Below are 20176 nucleotides of genomic sequence, written 5' to 3'. Positions count from 1 at the left end.
TCTAGTCCTTACAGCAACCTGTGAGGGAGGGGGTAGTTATCCTCACTTCTTACAGGACAAAGTTGAGGCTGAGGGAGGTAACAGAGAGTGATGGAGGTACGATTTAAATCTGTACCATCAGACCCGAGTACCCCTACTCTTCATCTCAACACCACTTCGCCATCCGCTTGCAGTTGATGGACAAGGGAACTGAGTGTCAGCTGGCTGACTCTTGCGTGGTCACCAATCAACGTGGAGCCACAGCCAGATGGAGAACCCAGGTTACCTCCTGCCTCCTCTAGGGCTTCATCTTCTTGAAGAATGTACTTAATGTGGAAATACAGGTAGGAAAAAAAAAATCTGAAACAAACATACTCTAGAGAGAAAAGGGTACATTTGCTCTCTACTTCTTGTTGGTGCAGTTCAGTTTCCTGAGAAACTTTACACCGACCCCAAATCATTTCTGTCACAAATAAGTGTGCAGCTCCCAGGTAGCTGTCCTGTCTGTAATTTAGTAGTTAGGCTCATTAACATATCTTTTACCTAGGTGAAGCTTCTCATTAGGTTAAATGAGTTAAAAGATGATCACCCTGACTGCATAGCTCTAGCTGGGGCTGAGATGCACCGCCCTTGACCCTGTGTTTCCTTTGACAGACTCTCCAGAGAAATGGTCCAAGACGTTGAAAGGGCTGTGCTCTTATTTTCTGTCACTTTTGTACATAATCTAAATCTTATCACACAAACAACACATAACGCAAGTTAAACAGATTTAAATTTAAGCAAAATTGAGTGTCACCACATGTGCTTATGCCAGATCTATATAATTCTTTGGAGGTTTCTGGAAACATGAACCAAACCATTTACGCTTCATAGGAACAGATTATATCATTTGAAATCCTCAATAAAAATGCAGTCTCATATTCTACAGATGGGTGTCATTTAATTAAAATATGTATTTAAAATGCAAAGGGCTACATTAATTCCGTGCTGTGGCTGAGATTTTAATTGAACTCGAGTTAGGAAATTCTGAGTTAATGTTCCCCTGGCATCACTCATTCAGCCTCTTAGAACAGATGTATTGTGATCCAAAGAGGCTTTCAATATGTTTTCACATGCGGTACATATAGGAATGGCTTTGCGATGCTAGGGTGGCAGGCACCCTACAAACAAAGAGATGCTTCCGTGAGGAGCCAGCACCACAGCCTGTGGCCACTTGCCCTGGTTCCTCCACTTTACCAGGTGGCCCCAGCTAATCACTCCCTGCCCCTGTGCCTCATCTGACTCCCCTACATCAGATATCCCCAAAAGGTTGTCATGGGGCTCCCGTTTTGTGGGGGAGTGGGTCCTTCAGTATTTAAAGGGCTCAGACTTTTTTTTAAAAAAAAGACCAGCTCTGGGAATGCCTTTCAGGTTTAGAGCACATTTTAGAGTATACTCTAAGTGTTTAATAAATGCCGATTGACCAACAATCAGGTTGACCAACATCAACCTCCCTTGTATAGTGTTGTGATACAATAAACTACGAAATATGGTCCATAGTGGAACACAGGAATTTTGAACTCTTAGGAACTTCTCTTTAGACTACAGACAGTCGAGGGGCAAAAGAAGTACCAGCGCCCAGAAGCATTTCTTACAAGTAAGGCAAGGAGTTGAAAGAAAGTGACAGATAGTGGAGGCCGTGGGCACCAAACGGGGATAATTAGTGTCAAGGATTTGGGGAAAAGACCGATTTTATACTTAAATTTTTAGAGAGGAATCCATGATATTAAAGTATCAAAAAAGAAAGAGATGAGAATTTCCATGAAGGGAAAGAGCAGGATGAAATTGACACCAAACCGTCTGTCCCTTCAGTCTGTGCCCAGGCCTGGGGAAGGGTATTCAATGGTGAACAGAAGATCCGGGATCCATGCCATTTGGGGCCTTAGAGCCTCGTGGGGCCATTATCTACATAAGACGTGAATGCAGATACGTGGTTAAATTACACAGAGGTTTTGTTTTATTTTTAACACAGTCACCTAGGAAATATCGAAGATTATGGAGAAAAGAAGAAAGGGGTAGCTCGACTTGAAGAGATGAATGTTAAGAGTAAGTTTAGAAATAGCAGCCTGTCTTATATATTTTATGAGGTTGTTTTTATTATGTATGTACGCCCCTGTGAAATCTTTTCAACTAAAATCTGCAACTCTAATATGAGAGAATCTATAAGAAAGAACAAGTTCTTAGGAAAATCGGCAGTATATAAATCTTTGGGGAAGAAAATAAATCCAAAACTCCCTTATAAAAATCGGTAAAAGAACCAGTCATAGAGCTCAGGTCTTCTGGCTCCTCATCTAGTTCTTTACGACAGAATACAATACCGTCTCCCTGATACTAACTTTTTTTTTTTTTTTTTTTTTTGCGGTATGCGGGCCTCTCACTGTTGTGGCCTCTCCCGTTGCGGAGCACAGGCTCTGGACGCGCAGGCTCAGCGGCCATGGCTCACGGGCCCAGCCGCTCCGTGTTATGTGGGATCTTCCCGGACCGGGGCACGAACCCGTGTCCCCTGCATCGGCAGGCGGACTCTCAACCACTGCGCCACCAGGGAAGCCCGATACTAACTTTTTATATTAAAACAGAAAGCCAGCTAAGTTGAAGAAACAGCCATATTTGTCTCTCAGGCTTTTAAACTTAGTTTTATCAGTCTACACTTCACTGGTTCAAGATTGTCAGCCATAGAGCAAACAACCACCACCAGAAGGAAGACTCTAGTTTCTAAATGGCCTTCCCCAGACCCATCTTTCTTAAGAACCACCTGTGGAGAGGCTGGTTAAAGGCTGAAAAGAGAACCTAGGCCCTAACTGTGTAGTCCTTTGTGAACTACAGTGGTTACAAACCCCAGAGAAATGAAATACGATGATGTGCCTCAGCGGCCCAGGCCTGGCTTTGGAATTCTGCAGGGGAGATAAGGTTTCGAGGACCTTGGCAAATGGAGAAACCTGATCATCAGGGTTAATGTGCAAGGCTTGACTCGTAAAAGATTGATTGCTCTTTATTGTTGTAGAGGACCAATAGGGCTTCAGAGTTGTTGGTTTTTAAAAAATATTCCCGGCTCACATCTGGGCTCTTATATAAATCAGATATATCTATCTATAAAATCTGATGGAGAATTGTTTTGCCCCTTTTTTCTTTAATTTTTGTAAGATGGAGAAAGAGAGAAAGGAAGGAAGGGAAGGGAAGAAGGAGGAAGGGAGTACGTTTTCTTAAGGCACGATGTTTGCACAAACTAATTGAAAACAAACCTTTTTTGGAAGAGTTATTGCCTCCTTAAAAGTGCTATAATTTCCATGTGAAACGTATGCCTTCTTGCAGAGGCAGAGAGGAGTACCCCAGGCAGTTCTAAGGAGACAATTTCTTACTGGTTGGAGTATACACACCATGAAGGCTGTTAATTCACAAAATGAAAAACTAGTTAAGTGTTCAGCTGGGTCCTCCTCACCAGTGGCAGCTGCGCCCTCTCCCGCGTTAGTGTCTGCTGCGCTGAGGGGAGCCTCTCCCGCGTTAGTGTCTGCTGAGCTGAGGGGAGCCTCTCCCGCGTTAGTGTCTGCTGAGCTGAGGGGAGCCTCTCCCGCGTTAGTGTCTGCTGAGCTGAGGGGAGCCTCTCCCGCGTTAGTGTCTGCTGAGCTGAGGGGAGCCTCTCCCGCGTTAGTGTCTGCTGAGCTGAGGGGAGCCTCTCCCGCGTTAGTGTCTGCTGAGCTGAGGGGAGCCTCTCCCGCGTTAGTGTCTGCTGAGCTGAGGGGAGCCTCTCCCGCGTTAGTGTCTGCTGAGCTGAGGGGAGCCTCTCCCGCGTTAGTGTCTGCTGCGCTGAGGGGAGCCTCTCCCGCGTTAGTGTCTGCTGAGCTGAGGGGAGCCTCTCCCGCGTTAGTGTCTGCTGAGCTGAGGGGAGCCTCTCCCGCGTTAGTGTCTGCTGCGCTGAGGGGAGCCTCTCCCGCGTTAGTGTCTGCTGAGCTGAGGGGAGCCTCTCCCGCGTTAGTGTCTGCTGAGCTGAGGGGAGCCTCTCCCGCGTTAGTGTCTGCTGAGCTGAGGGGAGCCTCTCCCGCGTTAGTGTCTGCTGAGCTGAGGGGAGCCTCTCCCGCGTTAGTGTCTGCTGCGCTGAGGGGAGCCTCTCCCGCGTTAGTGTCTGCTGAGCTGAGGGGAGCCTCTCCCGCGTTAGTGTCTGCTGAGCTGAGGGGAGCCTCTCCCGCGTTAGTGTCTGCTGCGCTGAGGGGAGCCTCTCCCGCGTTAGTGTCTGCTGCGCTGAGGGGAGCCTCTCCCGCGTTAGTGTCTGCTGAGCTGAGGGGAGCCTCTCCCGCGTTAGTGTCTGCTGAGCTGAGGGGAGCCTCTCCCGCGTTAGTGTCTGCTGAGCTGAGGGGAGCCTCTCCCGCGTTAGTGTCTGCTGAGCTGAGGGGAGCCTCTCCCGCGTTAGTGTCTGCTGAGCTGAGGGGAGCCTCTCCCGCGTTAGTGTCTGCTGAGCTGAGGGGAGCCTCTCCCGCGTTAGTGTCTGCTGAGCTGAGGGGAGCCTCTCCCGCGTTAGTGTCTGCTGAGCTGAGGGGAGCCTCTCCCGCGTTAGTGTCTGCTGAGCTGGGGGGAGCGTGGTCAGGCCTGCTGATCACAGCTCATCTCAGTGAGTTTACGCCGCTCTCTGAGCTTCGTTGGGCATCTCTCCTGTCTTCGTTGAAGTGAGCAGGCCAGGGGTACCAAAGAAGCTCTGAGTTACTCTGTGTATTTAAAACTTTTCTAACTTGCTCTTTGACTTCCTTCTGTGTCCCCAGCAGAACCTCTGGCACTACACATTTGTAACTTACACTGCAGTCATCCATTGGTTAATCCCGGCAGCCATGTTCTGAGCTAATTAGAAAGCAACATCTTTATTCCCATTTTACAGATGGAAAACCTGAAGCAAAACAGTGTGAACTATGCTTAGCCAGTGACAGAGCTCGGGTATTGATCTCGGAGCCTCATTACTTTTCATTAAACTAAAAAGACATTTTACTCTGCCTCTCTAACTTTTTTCTTTTCAAATTCTGTACTTCTCATTCTTCAGCACCCCTCATTGTACATGATGAGTCTGTCCATCTGTGATTTCCACTTCCTCATATGACAGATTTTTTTACCAATCATTCATCTGTAGTGCTTTATTTCCTTCTAAAAAATACGTTTTGGTGAGTCTTGGACATGTGTTCTAATTTCTGGATTAGAAAGTCCTTTATTTCTCTTTCTTATCATTTAAGTTGCTTCCTTACCTACTAAAAGAAGTATAATGACATTTTAACAAACTTGAAATATCAGCATTGCTTAAGTTCAAAGCATGTTTTTTCTTTTCTTTATTTATTTATTTACATCTTTATTGGAGTATAATTGCTTTACAATGTTGTATTAGTTTCTACTGTATAACAAAGTGAATCAGCTGTATGTATACATATATCCCCATATCCCCTCCCTCTTGTGTCTCCCTCCAACCCTCCCTATCCCACCCCTCTAGGTGGTCACAAAGCACTGAGCTGATCTCCCTGTGCTATGCGGCTGCTTCCCACTAGCTATCTATTTTACATTTGGTAGTGCGTATATGTCAGTGTTACTCTCTCACTTCGTCCCAGCTTACCCTTCCCCCCTCCCCGTGTCCTCAGGTCCATTCTCTACGTCTGCATCTTTATTCCTGTCCTTCCCTTAGGTTCTTCAGAACCTTTATTTATTTTTTTTTAGATTCCATATATATGTGTTAGCATACAGTATTTGTTTTTCTCTTTCTGACTTACTTCACTCTGTATGACAGACTCTAGGTCCATCCACCTCACTACAAATAACTCAATTTCGTTTCTTTTTATAGCTGAGTAATATTCCATTGTATATATGGGCCACATCTTCTTTATCCATTCATCTGTCGACGGACACTTAGGTTGTTTCCATGTCCTGGCCATTGTAAATAGTGCTGCAATGAACATTGTGGTACATGACTCTCTTGGAATTATGGTTTTCTCAGGGTATATGTCCAGTAGTGGGATTGCTGGGTCGTATGGTAGTTCTATTTTTAGTTTTTGAGGGAACCTGCATACTGTTTTCCATAGTGGTTGTGTCAATTTACATTCCCACCAACAGTGCAAGAGTGTTCCCTTTTCTCCACACCCTCTCCAGCATTTATTGTTTATAGATTTTTTGATGATGACGATTCTGTCTGGTGTGAGGTGATATACCTCATTGTAGTTTTGATTTGCATTTCTCTAATGTTAGTGATGTTGAGCATCCTTTCATGTGTTTGTTGGCAACCTGTATATCTCTTTGGAGAAATGTCTATTTAGGTCTTTACCCATCAAAGCATGTTTGAAAGCATACTGTGGTAGGATGTGCAGAGGGAGTATTATTCATGTGTCTTTATGTTTAAATAAAGCAAGTCTTAGATGAACACTGCAAATGCAAAAATTTACAGATTTTCACTCTCTGTATTAGGGAACTTCTTGTGATTCTGTGTGTTATGGGTTTTTTGAATTGCAGAGAATAAGGAAGGGCTGGAAGTGTATTCCTTACAAAAGTGAATTTGGCTTTCCTCTGATTTTGCCTTTGACCTCTGACTGTTCTGTCGTGTTCCCTGGTCTTACCAGCTGCTGCACCCTACATCCATCTTCTCCGGTAGGCGTCCCCTACTGAGGAGACAAAAAGGCACATGGTCAATTAGCTCGAGAGTCATAATGGTTACAGCTATAGACAAGGATTCATAAATCATGTGTTCTATTGAATTTATCCAATAGTTAATTTCTATTGGATAAGTTTATCTAGTTTAATTTACTGGATCAGTGAAGTCCTATCTCATGGAGCCATCAGGGAAGATATTCATTCATTCAGTAAATATTTATGGATCAACTTGTTTTAACAAATAACACAGTACCAGCTATGTGCTGGGTCCTGGGGACATGAATAAACAAGACCCAACCTCTGCCTGCAGGGGATTTATAAGTCATGGAAAAGACAGGCATGAAAGTTATTACACCATGTTGTGATTCGGCAACATACTATGGGAATATATAAAGTGCACATTTTAAAGGAGAATATAAATATCAGAGAAGGCTTTCTGGAGAAGGTGGCAGCTCATCTGGATCTTAAATGATTAAATAGTAATTCACCAGACAGAAGGGCATTTTATGGAGGAGAAACCAAGAAGGGAGGGGGAGGGGAGGAGAAAAGGCTATGATGTGAAAAAAATATGGTGAGTTCAGGGTAATTCAAATATTCCAGAGGGCTGGAACATGAGGTTCACAGTAGGGGAGCAACAACCATGAAACTAGAGATGGGGCAAAGGTCAGCTGGGATTTTATTTGGAAGACGATGTCAAGATATTGAAAGATTTTATTTTATTTATTTATTTTTTAATATTTATTTGGCTGCACAGGGTCTTAGCTGCTGCATGCGGGATCTTCGTTGTAGCATGCGGGATCTTTTAGTTGCCGCATGTGAACTCTTAGTTACGGCATGTGGGATCTAGTTCCCTGACCAGGTATCAAACCCGGGCCCCCTGTACTGGGAGTGCAGAGTCTTAGCCCCTGGACCACCAGGTAAATCCCAAGATATTGAAAGATTTTAGATGTAGAGAGATGGTCAGATGGGGTTTTGGAGTGATTTCTTCAGCAAGACTACAGAGGAATAATTCTTGAGGCAAAGAGATTAGTTAGAAACCTGCTACATTAGTATGGGTGATAGGACTTCCCTGGTGGTGCAATGGTTAGGAATCTGCCCGCCAGTGCAGGGGACATGGGTTCGAGCCCTGGTCTGGGAAGATCCCACATGCCGTGGAGCAACTAAGCCTGTGTGCCACGACTACCCAGCCTGCGCTCTAGAGCCTGTGAACCATATCCACTGAGCCCGCCTGCCACAGCTGCTGAAGCCCGCGTGCCTAGAGCCCATGCTCTGCAGCGGGAGAGGCGGCCACAATGAGAGGCCTGCACACCACAGCGAAGAGTGGCCCCTGCTTGCCGCAGCTAGAGAAAGCCCGCGCACAGCAGCGAAGGCCCAAAGCAGCCAAAAATAAATAAATAAATTTAAAGAAAAAATACTAGATTAAAAAAAAAAAACCGGATGATGGTGAAAACCTGAACCACGATGGAGACAGGGAGGTTGGATTTAGAGATTACAGAAGAATGATCAGCAGGCCTTCCTAGTTAGATATAGGAAGTGCAGGAGAAGGAGGCATCCAAGGCCTTTCCAGGTTCCTTGGCTATACAACTGGGTGGACTATGGCTGTGCTAAGCTTTGTGCCAGGATATGGAATTAGCTCTGCCAAACAGGGCCAGAAGTTAAAATGACGCTCGTTAAAATGAAACCCTCCCTGCACATCATGGATGTGTAGTACAGCTTACATCTACATACAAGCAACTAAAGAATATCCAGATGATTTAGTTGAACTAGAACTTTATTGTATAAAATTCTCCTTAGGATATATACTCAATTGATTCACAGAAATTTCTCTCATCGTAGAGATAATTGTATTAGTAGTAATTGATCTGTAATACACAAATGTAGTCTTAGATGGTGATCATGATCATTGTTATTAGATGATGATGATGATGATGATTATTATTTTCCTAGCAGACCTGCTAGATGTTGCAAAATGGACTCATTCAAATGTCTTTTTTTTCATGCCCTGTGTTTGCCCCATGTTGAGAGATAAGAGTGAAATAGGGTTAACGTAGAATTATAAGCATGTTAAGATAATTGTAAGATAAATAACCTAGAGGGGTTCAGAGGTAATTCCCACACTGGGCAATAAACTTCTGAATACCCCTAAAGTAACTCAACTTAGTATTGTTGGTATCACAACAAAAGTTCTTGTGAATGGCTTAATGAAGGAAGAGGTTAACGCTACCAACTAAAATTAAGATGTGGGATCCTGTATAAGTTTCATTGGGAATTGACTCTACTACTGATTTTGCGATTACTTATAAACATGTTTGCTGTATGTACAGTGCTTTCATGTAAAATAATGGCACAATACAAAATGGACTATTTGTGGTACCTAAGGAAATTAAAACCCTGTAGAAATTCTTCTACATCTATTATGAGTTCTGTATCTCATATGGAAGAAATCACAATTGTTTAGCAACCATCCTTGCTAATAGATAACATGAGAGAAATATTTTGTGAAAATCCACCTCTCTGAGGAGAGGTTAGAAATAACATTCAGTTCAAGAGTGAAACATAAAAAGAAGCAGCAAGTAATATTGTTATAAAAGTGTACTACAGACCACTCAGTGAGCTACAGACGATGGATGGTGCTCTCTTGATATAATTATGACATCGATATGCTGATAGTCGTGATGGGAGGTTGCAATTAGCTTGATGTTTTCAGAAGTCTAATTCAACTAAAATAGGCTGAGATGTAAGTTCTCCACTTGTCTTTTAGATGATTTTCCTTCCAAGAGGGAAAAATATGGAGACTAAATATTCTGTACTTAATTCTGACCAAAAAGAAGAAAATGTAAGAAGCAAAAATTATAATAGTCTTTGGAGAATTTTACCAAATGAGAGTTCACACAGCGAAGAAAGTGAAATACATTTTCAGAGATTTGGGAAAAAAATATAGATGTGATGGTTAGAACCTATCAAAGGGAATATAAATATAGTTCATGATTGAGGGGTGAGAGATTATACAGTGTAAAATTTGAACCATATAATGCTAAGTAATTTCAACAAAAAATAATATCAAACACACTCTGTGCCAAGGTGTATTTTTAAAATACACACACACACACACACACACACACACACACTCATACACACACACTCAATCCTCACAATAACCCATGAAGTAGATACCGTAGTTATTCCCATTTTTTACATACCGGGAAACTGAGGCACAGAGGTGAAATTACTTACTCAAGGACACATAGCTATTAAGTTATCAAGTGGTGGACCAGAATCTGAACTTCCTCAGTATGCCTCCACAGTCTGTACTTTTAACCACCACACTGCTGTACAGTATCCAGAGAGCTCTCTGATGAGCTCACATAGAAGAATCATAGATGAGTGCAGAGCAGGCACACGAAATGTAAGGGGAGCCTTTAGGTAAAGAGCCAGGGAGGCAAAACCCAGAATGCCTTGCTGCTCATTAGAGATGCTGAGGATGTTTAGGCACAGAAAACAGGAAATGTATAGGCCCACAATTAGTAAAGTAGTGAAGGCCATTAACAGAAAGCACAACTATTCTATTTCTCTTTTGTTTCTGTCTTACTTAGAAAGGGGACTGTTCTTCCAACGAAAGGGTAGGACAACTCGTGGTAAGAAACAGTTGTGAGGAAAGCATCAGGTGGCATCTGTCTTCCAAAGTGGAGTTCAAATATATTATGTTGGGGTGTTTAAGGAAACTTGCTGAATTTGAGGAAATGTGGAGCATGTAAAATATGACAGAACACCAGATTACAGCAGATATGCCTATTCTTTTTTTTCTTTTCTTTTAATTTTTTGGCCACACTGCATGGCACGTGGAATCTTAGTTCCCTGACCGGGGATCGAACCCATGCCCCCTGCAGTGGAAATGCCTATTCTTAAAACAGTGAAAGCTGAAGAAATTCTAGAAACTATAGACAAAAGTTTGACAGTGATCCCTAGAACTGATATGATTGTTGGCACCTAGAACAATGTGATGACGGACAGGAGGCAAAGGAAGGCATCATAGCTGCCCAAGAGCCACCAAAAGAGACTGGACAGCATTTATAGTGGAGAGAATGGCCACTGTGCATATATCTGTTTAGTTAGTGGGCAGAGACAAGTCTAGCCACAATCTCAAATGTGTATGTTTAATTTCCAAATAGACATGAACATGTTTTTCAACTTAGCTCTTTAGTTTTATCAAACCAAGATTTACCAAAATCACTTGTTGTTTCTCTGAAAATGAAATTCTATTAGTCCAACAGAGGAAGATGTAAAAATTTAAGAATATTATTCACTTTTTAAAAGTGAGTGTTCTGATGAATAGCCTAAGAACAAAGAGATCTAAGCCTTTGTGGGTCAATACCTAGATGGTTCCTTCTAAACTTCAGGCCTTTAACCTGGTTGCCAAAGGGCTGGTGATCCAAACCATGGAGCCCAGAAGTTGCTACATACTTAGTGTTCTCACGGACATGGAGTATTTTAGAAGATACCTCAGTATGAGGCCGAAGCTTTTATATAGTCATTGAAAGCAGCTCCAAACTGAGTGACGTCGCTAAGATTAAAAAGTCTAGGGACTTCCCTGGTGGCGCAGTGATTAAGAATCTGCCTACCAATGCAGGGGACATGGGTTCGATCCCTGGTCTGGGAAGATCCCACATGCCGTGGAGCAGCTAAGCCTGTGTGCCACAACTACTGAAGCCCGGGCGCTTAGGGCCCGTGCTCTGCAACAAGAGAAGCCATCGCAATGAGAAGCCTGTGCACCACATCGAGGAGTTGCCTCCCTGCTCTCTGCAACTAGAGGAAAGCCCGCGTGCAGCAATGAAGACCCAACGCAGCCAAAAATAAATAAATAAAAGAAAATAAAGAAGTCTACTTTGTTGAGCCTATACCTTTAATCTGTGATTTCTTTAGAAAACTGCAGAAAACCCCATGGCAGGGTTTTCTGAAAAATTAGACAGCAGAATGGTTCTGTGAAACATTTCCTGAAGGGAAGATTGAATCTACTTTGCAAGGGAATCTTGGCGTGCATTAGTCAGAATGAGAGCAATTTATAATTTGTTCAGTACTCAGTAAGTACCAAAAAAATTATCCTACAGTTCGTGTAACTAAAATGATAAAGAGAAAGCAAGTCGTTCGTTTCCAGGTAAATATTATTTTTATTACTTATATAGCTCTTCCTGCCACTCATCCCCATTCTTTAGGAGTTGTCCCATAATTTAAATGTTTGGCTGGCACTCGGAGGTGGCAGTACAGTGGGACGTTGTTTGCTTGTGACCAGATCCTTCCTCTTCAAGGGCAGTGGTTTGCAAACAGCTCTTTTAGCAGCAGACTTGTCCTGCCAAATCTTAATGGGTAACGAATGAAAGAGGAGCTTCTCCGATGGCGGAGGCTATGGAGCACATCCTGAAAATCCTTGCCTCAGGGGTTACGACATGCCATCGAAGGGTGGCCCAGGGATTCTTGGTGACCCTTCATCCCACTCCTTCCTGCTCCAGATGTGCTCTGAGATCTGAGTTGCCTTAGCTCAGAAATATCTCATGAGCAGAAGGTTATATTTATTCATCAAGGCTCAGTCAGGAAAACAGAAGCCATTTTAGGGATTTCAAGCAAGAGGGAATTGAATACAAGGAATTAGATGTTTTAAAAATTGCTAAAAGGGCTTAGAAAATAGCTGGAAGGAAGCAAAGAGCAAGGAGAACTAGCGGCTGGCTTGCAGGGAGATGAAGAAATACAGGAACTGCGCCAGTGGTTTCACCTGCCTGCAGTCAGGAAGCAGCTGTTGCAGGAGCTCTCCTGGAAGCTGCTGCAAGCCTCTTATTTGCCATCTGCTTGAGCATCTTTCTCCCGCTGCAAGAGGAGAATGATGCCCTCCCCTTCTTTTCGCCTTCCACATCTTTCGGGAGTGCCTCTCACTGGCAGAATCTAAACTCCAAACCCTACTGGCAAGAAGTTGGAAAATGTGCTTCCAGGAAAGGGGCTGGGGATGATGCCAAGATGACAGCAGACAAGGGCAAAGACTATTTGCCCATCTCACTTTCTGTAGTAAATTTAATCTAGGGTGATATCAAAAGGAACATAGTCCCAAGAAAGCAAATAAAATAACAAGTCTCCTATGGTGGTAAATATAGAAACCATCTTTCCAAACTAAGCCTGATTCAGCTGTTTTAGCCTTAATAGAAGACCTGACTTGTCAGTGTCTTTATGTGCATATTGAAATAATTTATAACGCAATTTCAGTCTCTTCAAGTGAAATCGCAATTTCTATCATTTCAGGTCAAAATTTCAGAGTCTATATGGATTCATCATCATTACTCCCTTACCTCTACCACATGGACACATACTCGTGTGTATTTCTTCTCTCTCCTCATAGTGCCTTTGGCAGGAGGGAAAATAAACTGTGACCATGAAATAAATGCTAATTCAAAATATAAATATAAATATGACCTTTCCAGCCCTATGTGAGTAAGGAAGACCTGATCTCTCAAAAACACAATTTCAAAGCTTTTTTGAATATCCTTTTGAACTCCTAAGATAACACCCCAGTTCACTTTGCTAAAGAATCAAGTACTGGGGACATCCTTTTCTGGAAAAGAGAGATCCTTGTCATTCCTCCCTCACAATAAGGTGAGGAGGACTACTTGATCTCCTCCCAAGCTGCTTTTGAGTGTCATTCCTTGCTTTCCCACCAAACGGCCACCTCCTCATGCCTGCCTGAAATGCCCTCTTTTACTGGATTTGCAGCCCTGAAGAAAATCATTCTCCCCTTTTTGTGGATGAAAAGAGCAAATTTAAGCCTGCCACCCTGAATCCTTTTTTTCCTCCTGCATGTCTCCACTGATTTGAACATTGAGAGAATTCTGTAGTGTTCTCAGACCTTTGCAGTTCCTTATTTAAAGGTCAAAATGTCATGAGTTTATACAGTTTGAATGTCTTAATAGCTCAACATGTGATTTCCTTTCTGTGCGTTAGCCACAGGAACAACTAAGCCCACAGCTGTCTGGTTTTTTGCAAGGTGTTTTGATGAGTAAGGAGATGAGTCTAGGAGTTTCACTCTTCCAGAGTTCCCACTAGGAGATCCAACAATAATAGCGTAGATTTACTGAGCCCTTACTATGTACTAAACATTGTTCTGAAAGCTTTATGTGTTCTATATCGTTGAATCCTTACACAGACCTTTGGAGGCTGAAACAATAACTGCTCCAATTCAAAGTTTTCACAATTTGCCCAAGGTTATTCAGCTGAGTCGAGTCAAGTGGTTGAGTCAGAATTTAACCACTACTTTCTGAGCCTAAACATCGGTAGTTAACCCCAAAGAAATGTTGTGGTAGGTAGAAAAATCAGGTTCATAATTAATATGAGAACCATACTCTTTTACTTCAGGAAATAAAATTATTTAGATTTTCAGGCAATATCCTGAAATTATATAATCACCTGATAGATAAATGATTGCTTCTCTACGTAGCTTACCCTTAACTGGCATAAAAAACAGATTATTAATTTTGGTTTTTAGAAAGTTGGTTCTGGAAGCATCTCTGTGAACTGTTAATTATCCTAGGGATTATATGGCAAGACCAGAATGGATGTGTGAACAGTATTCATGTGTTACTAATGTATAAAGACAGAAATATGGCTGTATATTATGAACCTTCACAAGGCATTAGTCAATAGGTGTGTGGCACCCATTCATCAGCTTAGCCCGCACAGGGAATATCTGACCCAGGAGAAACGAAAGGGGAGCTACTTAACTGTTACCTTTACTGCATCCTGGAGAAGTGGCCACGCTTGTCCTCACCGAGTAGAAATTCTCTTAGCAAAATTTACATCTGCAAACCCTGCCCTGTGTGTTAGCAAGTTAATTCTCTCCATATTTCTTACTTCCAGCCTGCTTCAAAGCGAGCTGTCACCAGCTACACAGCTAGTCTCGGTGATGGTCTGTGTGCTTGGTGGCCGGGTCAACTCTGTCTTGCAGTTAAGTCAGTTGTCTGTGTGTCGTCCGCATAGCAATAGGATCAGAGTGACCAATGCTTCTAGAATTCTACCTATTTTTCTCTGCAGTGATAGTAGCTCATCAGGTTTTCCCATTAAATGCATAAAGCTAGTATAATTGTTCCTTTACCTGAAGCTATATAGATAAAGGAGAAGAATACTGGGTTTTTGTCATTTTTTTCATTCAACACATCGTTACTGAGTATGTAATAGTAGTAGTAATAGTAATTGCCTTATATTAAGCCCTTGTGTGCCGAACGCTATTCTGTTTATACCTTTTCTCATTTAATATTCAGAAGCCCATGAGGTAGGTATGAGGATTCTCCTTTTACAAGTGGAGAATCTGCGATGAGAAGTTCACCCAAATGGTATATGAGAAAGTCAGAATTTGAACTCAGGTCTGTCTCCAAAGGGTACCATCTTGTTCATTGAACTTGATACTTGACTGCAGGTTGCAGAAACTGCTTTCTATGCTGGGGCTACAAAGATAAAAGTGAGGTTGTACTTGCTGTCAGTCAAAAAGGTGATGTTTATTTCTCAACTTGGCCCAAACTTATGAATGATGCAGCTGCCTGAGCAGGAAACTCGTGAAAAAAGGCAAAGAAAAAATTAAAATGAAGAGGGATGACATATAGGATTTTCATTTTAACTCCTTTAGTTCTATCTTTATTTGTGGCACTTTTTTGCTGTCATATTGGGTTACATGCTTTCTTTCCGTTTGGTTCAGTTTTACCATTTGTAAATGGACCTAATGTTTCTAATTTACCCAGTGAATAAGCCATCCCCTTAAGCTCTTTGGAAGTTTTACAAATGCAGAGCTGGAAGGATCCTGTTTGAACACACGCATAAATGTTATTGCTTTGCTGTATAATATTTTTGCCTCTAAAATTCTGTTAAAACTTAAATCTGTGTCGTTTTATCACCAAAATATCTGGTTAAGTATTTATTAACATTTAAGATGCTCTTAGATGTAGGGTTGTTTTTGCCTCTCACTGTTGTGGCCTCTCCCGTTGTGGAGCACAGGCTCCGGACGCGCAGGCTCAGCGGCCGCGGCTTACGGGCCCAGCCACTCCGCGGCATGTGGGATCTTCCCGGACCGGGGCACGAACCCGCGTCCCCTACATCGGCAGGCGAACTCTCAACCATTGCGCCACCAGGGAAGCCCCTAGATGCAGGGTTTTACAGGAATACAAAAGGCTTACAAAGTCCATGGAAATCTAAGATAGCTCTACAATAGTGTCTTTCAACAGAAGGACAGGAGCTATTCGTTAACGTTTCCCCCCATTTCTCTTTCACATCTGGCAGGACCTGAATTGGCCATACCGCACACCTTTTCAGTAGACGATTAGGTTTTTACCAAGCCTCAGGGAGGATTATTTGGAATAAAAGAAAAATCAATCTTAATGTTTCCCCCCAGGACTGAAAGAGACTGAGGTCTGTTCTGTCATTCCCAAGGTGTAAAAACCATGTGTGTGTGCCGTTTGCACTGCATGGAGATAGGAGTCTAATGCTAAATGTAATGGAGGTCCAGGGCTTGCTCAAGCTTGTGACCATCAAGCACTGTTTCGTGAGGAACTGGATGTGATTTTCCCACCATGGAACTCTGCGGTGTGTAGGATAAACTGTTGGCTCAGAATTGGCCTCTCTCCTTGGTAGCCTAAGGAAACAGCTATCCTTTTTTACCTTGGTTCTTACTTTTGATTTGTTCTTCACAATGGGCCTTACACAAATCTCCCTTGCTTTCCCTGTATAGGTCAGCATTTGGCATAATTCTGCAGTTTCAAACACTCATAGGCTTTCTGGAGCTTCAGTTTCTTACCCTGAAATAGAATAATGTCACAGGCTACTAAACTATTTGGAAAACATAGGTTAACAGCATTGTGAAGATATAATGGGAAAAAAAATTATGAAATTCTTTGGTTTGTTCTTAACTTGAAGATTTAATTCAATAGGCATTACTGCTGAGTGTAAAGAAGAGCTATAGACTATGAGAGATACCAGGAAGAATAAGTTATTGCCTTTGTTGTCCTGGGTCTCACAATCTACCAGGGAAAATACAGTGCAAGGTGAAAGTGGTGAGGCCAGAAGAGGGGGACAGAGAGTTACTAGAGTTCAGGGGACGGTCCCTAGCTTTGTGGCAGGTGCTGTGTTAGGGACCACATTCCCCATTTTGGTCCTCACAACAAGGCTCCGACTTGTAGAGATGAGGAAAATGAGGCTTGGGGTTGTTAAGAAATGTGTTCTAGAGGTGATTAAAAAGTGGGAGAATAAATTTTACTCCTTTGGGAAACAATAGAAAAGAGTATGGTTTCACAGAGATGAAAATTACTCTTAAGCATCATCCACAAAATTAAGTGCAAGTTATTTTTTTAATTGAAGTATAGTTGATTTACAATGTTGTGTTAGTTTCTGGTGTACAGCAAAGTGATTCATATATATATATATATATATATATATTCTTTTTCAGATTCTTTTCCATTATAGTTATTACAAGATATTGACTATAGTTCCCTGTGCTGTACAGTAGGACCTTGTTGTTTACCTATTTTATGTATAATAGTGTGTATCTGTTAATCCCAAACTCCTAATTTATCCCTCCCCCCTTTCCCCTTTGGTAACCATAAGTTTGTTTTAAGTGTCTGTGAGTCTATTTCTGTTTTGTAAATAACTTCATTTGTGTAATTTTCTTAGATCCCACATATAAGTCATATCATATGATATTTGTCTTTCTCTGTCTGCCTTACTTCACTTAGTATGCTAATCTCTAGGTCCATCCATGTTGCTGCAAATGGCAAAAGTGCAATTTCTTTGTCAAAGCTGGTCTTCGGGTTCTTTTGGTGTAGGTTTTGTTTTGTTTTTGTTTTTGTCTTATAATAATACATTCCCAAATAAATGTTATTGAACATCTGGGACATTGGGCTGGGCAGTGAGTGGGACAGGCATATACACCTGTGTATGCATGCACATACAGGTTCTAATCTGAATAATGCATAATATGTCCCCATACTTTACAATCATAATTTTATAGGTCAAGGAGCAATTTGAGTCAGCATTTTGGTTTTCAAAATCAATTGACTTTGCTAGTTTAAACCCAAAATTTCTAAAGTAATCGGGACTGAAAAGAGGTAGTTACTGTTTGGGGACAGAAGAACCATTGCTTCTGAAATAGGAAGCAAAATTGAGAGAACCTACCAAACATGTTTCTTAGATAAGGCCCATACTTATGTAGAAAAGAACTTAAAACTAGGTTCTAAATTGTTAGGAGAGTGGGAAAGAGTGACTATATGACTTGATAATAGGGGCTAACGCTAGGGCTGTTGGCAAAGAGTAGCTAGGTGTTAAAAATGTGTTTCAGGAAAGAGAAAGAGTGATCGGAAGAGTCACCATGAAATTTTAGCTTGGAGTAATTGGCTTAGTGAAGGAGGAAGAACGTCTGTATCATAAGAAAATTCAAATTAGATGCTAATAAGACAGTAGATACTTTAGCATGTGAAGATCACCTATCCATACTGGAAGCCAGTAGGTTTCATAGATAAATAATTTAAGAATACTTATAGTAAAAAGAAACAAAAACAAAAGAATACTTATAGTGCTCGCTTCGACAGCACATATACTAAAATTGGAACGATACAGAGAAGACTAGCATGGCCCCTGCGCAAAGATGATGCGCAAATTCATGAAGCGTTCCATATTTTTAAGCAAAAGAAAAAAAGAAGAATACTTATAAGTGCCTAATGTGTACAGAGCACTGGGGTGGAGGAAGGTTAGCATACATATGCTGCAAATAATTTAAGGGAATGAATAAAAACTAGGGATAGTGGGCTTCCCTGGTGGCGCAGTGGTTGAGAGTCCACCTGCCGATGCAGGGGACACGGATTCGTGCCCCAGTCCGGGAAGATCCCACGTGTCGCGGAGCGGCTGGGCCCGTGAGCCAGGACCGCTGAGCCTGCGCGTCCGGAGCCTGTGCTCCGCCACGGGAGAGGCCCCAGCAGTGAGAGGCCCGCGTACCGCAAAAAAAAAAAAAGTAGGGATAGTGGTGCAGAGAAGTTAAGAAGGCTGAGGATAGAGCTAGCTGGCATTAGAGTTCCAACTTGGATCTGTGGTATTATAGTGTAGGACACTTTTAAATCCTATCCTAGTGTTGGGCTCGATAGTAGCATATCCCATAGGTATTTAAGGAGAAAAAAGAGGTTAGATGGGGGTCTCCTGTCACAGCCCCTGTTGACTCTGGAAGCCCCAGGAGTTCTCAGTGTCACAGGCTCATTGGCATATCCTTAATTTTAGTTTTTTATAACGTGTGCCAGATTACAGCATCAGAGGATCTCAAAACTGCTTCCAAGATCTATTAATACATTGTTCTAGAGTTAGGAAGGTCCTATCGCCACCATTTTCTAAATAGGAAAACTGAAGATTGAAAACTAAATAATTTTATCCCAGGTGCAAGCAGAGATCTTATGTGGTATCTGTACAAACAGGAAGAGGAGTCAGAAATAACGATTATACCAAAATTTGATCTTCTAAACTGTTTTCCAGTGAGAAAATCCCATGAGGTCATTCTTCATTGTCTTTTCCCATCTTCTAAAAAGTTTGAATTCACAGAGTTAACCTTACTTTTCCTGCTACGACCATCTTCCCCTTTTCAATTTATCACTTTCATGACAGCTGATACTAGTGTAAGCTAATATTGCAACAATTTTAGATAATATTGCAGATGCACAAGGACATCCTCCTATGAATCAATTAAAGAAGTCACAGTAAGTTGCCATTGAAAGTGTAGCAGCTGCATCCTTGAAAACAGATGCTCTTCTGGGTCTGAATGTGTTCAATTTTGACTAATTTTAAGACCTAAACAGATTTCAGTCTGGTGAATATTAGGATGTGGAACCACTTGAGACATCCTAATGTCCTAGGCTGATTGCTTCTCCGTGACAGTGAGTATATGGCTTTCCTTGAGAGATGCTGAGTATTCGATATGCCAGGGATTTTATTTCAGTAGAAGAGAGAGACCCCCAAGTCTTGGCTTCAGGAAGGTGGACTCATGAAATCAAGGTGACTTCTAAAGGCAATACAATTTATAGAAACAGTACTTAGGCTGTAGGGATTGGCCAGAATTGTCTTAAATTGTACTTTTGCAAGATTCCTAGACAGCCCAGGAAACCAGCTGTAATAAATTACTTCCCTATCCTACTCTGTCCCTAGGATATACTCAAGAAACTAAAGTGAAAGTTATAGTTGTAAATGGCAAGTCATTCCTTCTCCTGCCTGATCTTTATCAATCTGTTATTATATGAATTATTTGTCATGTTACATTGGTCAATTAAATCATTTGTTCTGTTTTAAAAGGCCTTGATCAAGCTCCTGTAATGCCTCCTGTTATTCTGCTGGCCCTGAAAATGTGGGTGCATGTGTATATGTGTGTGTATTTGTGTGTGTGTGTGTGTGTGTGTGTGTGTGTGTGTGTGTGTGTGTGTGTGTGTATAAAATCCCTTACTTGAAGGAGTTAATGATCTGGTAGGGATACATACTGATAAACGGATAATATCAATGGAATATGATAACT

General features: G+C 42.0%; 1 protein-coding gene and 1 non-coding gene across 2 annotated transcripts in view; both read left to right on the top strand.

Moving 5' to 3' along the window:
• EXOC4 (exocyst complex component 4) overlaps nt 1-20176 on the top strand; it is an 815814-nt gene that overhangs the window by 721344 nt on the left and 74294 nt on the right. The gene's annotated exons all lie outside the window — the stretch shown is intronic.
• LOC132525005 (U6 spliceosomal RNA) lies at nt 18206-18312 on the top strand. Its single transcript, XR_009542140.1, has one exon. It is a non-coding gene; the product is annotated as a U6 spliceosomal RNA (small nuclear RNA).

The sequence above is a fragment of the Lagenorhynchus albirostris genome, chromosome 8 (genome assembly GCF_949774975.1).
Source record: "Lagenorhynchus albirostris chromosome 8, mLagAlb1.1, whole genome shotgun sequence".
Lineage (NCBI taxonomy): Eukaryota > Metazoa > Chordata > Mammalia > Artiodactyla > Delphinidae > Lagenorhynchus > Lagenorhynchus albirostris.
Note: the sequence above shows the minus strand (reverse complement) of the source record. Positions and strands in the feature narration are given on the sequence as shown.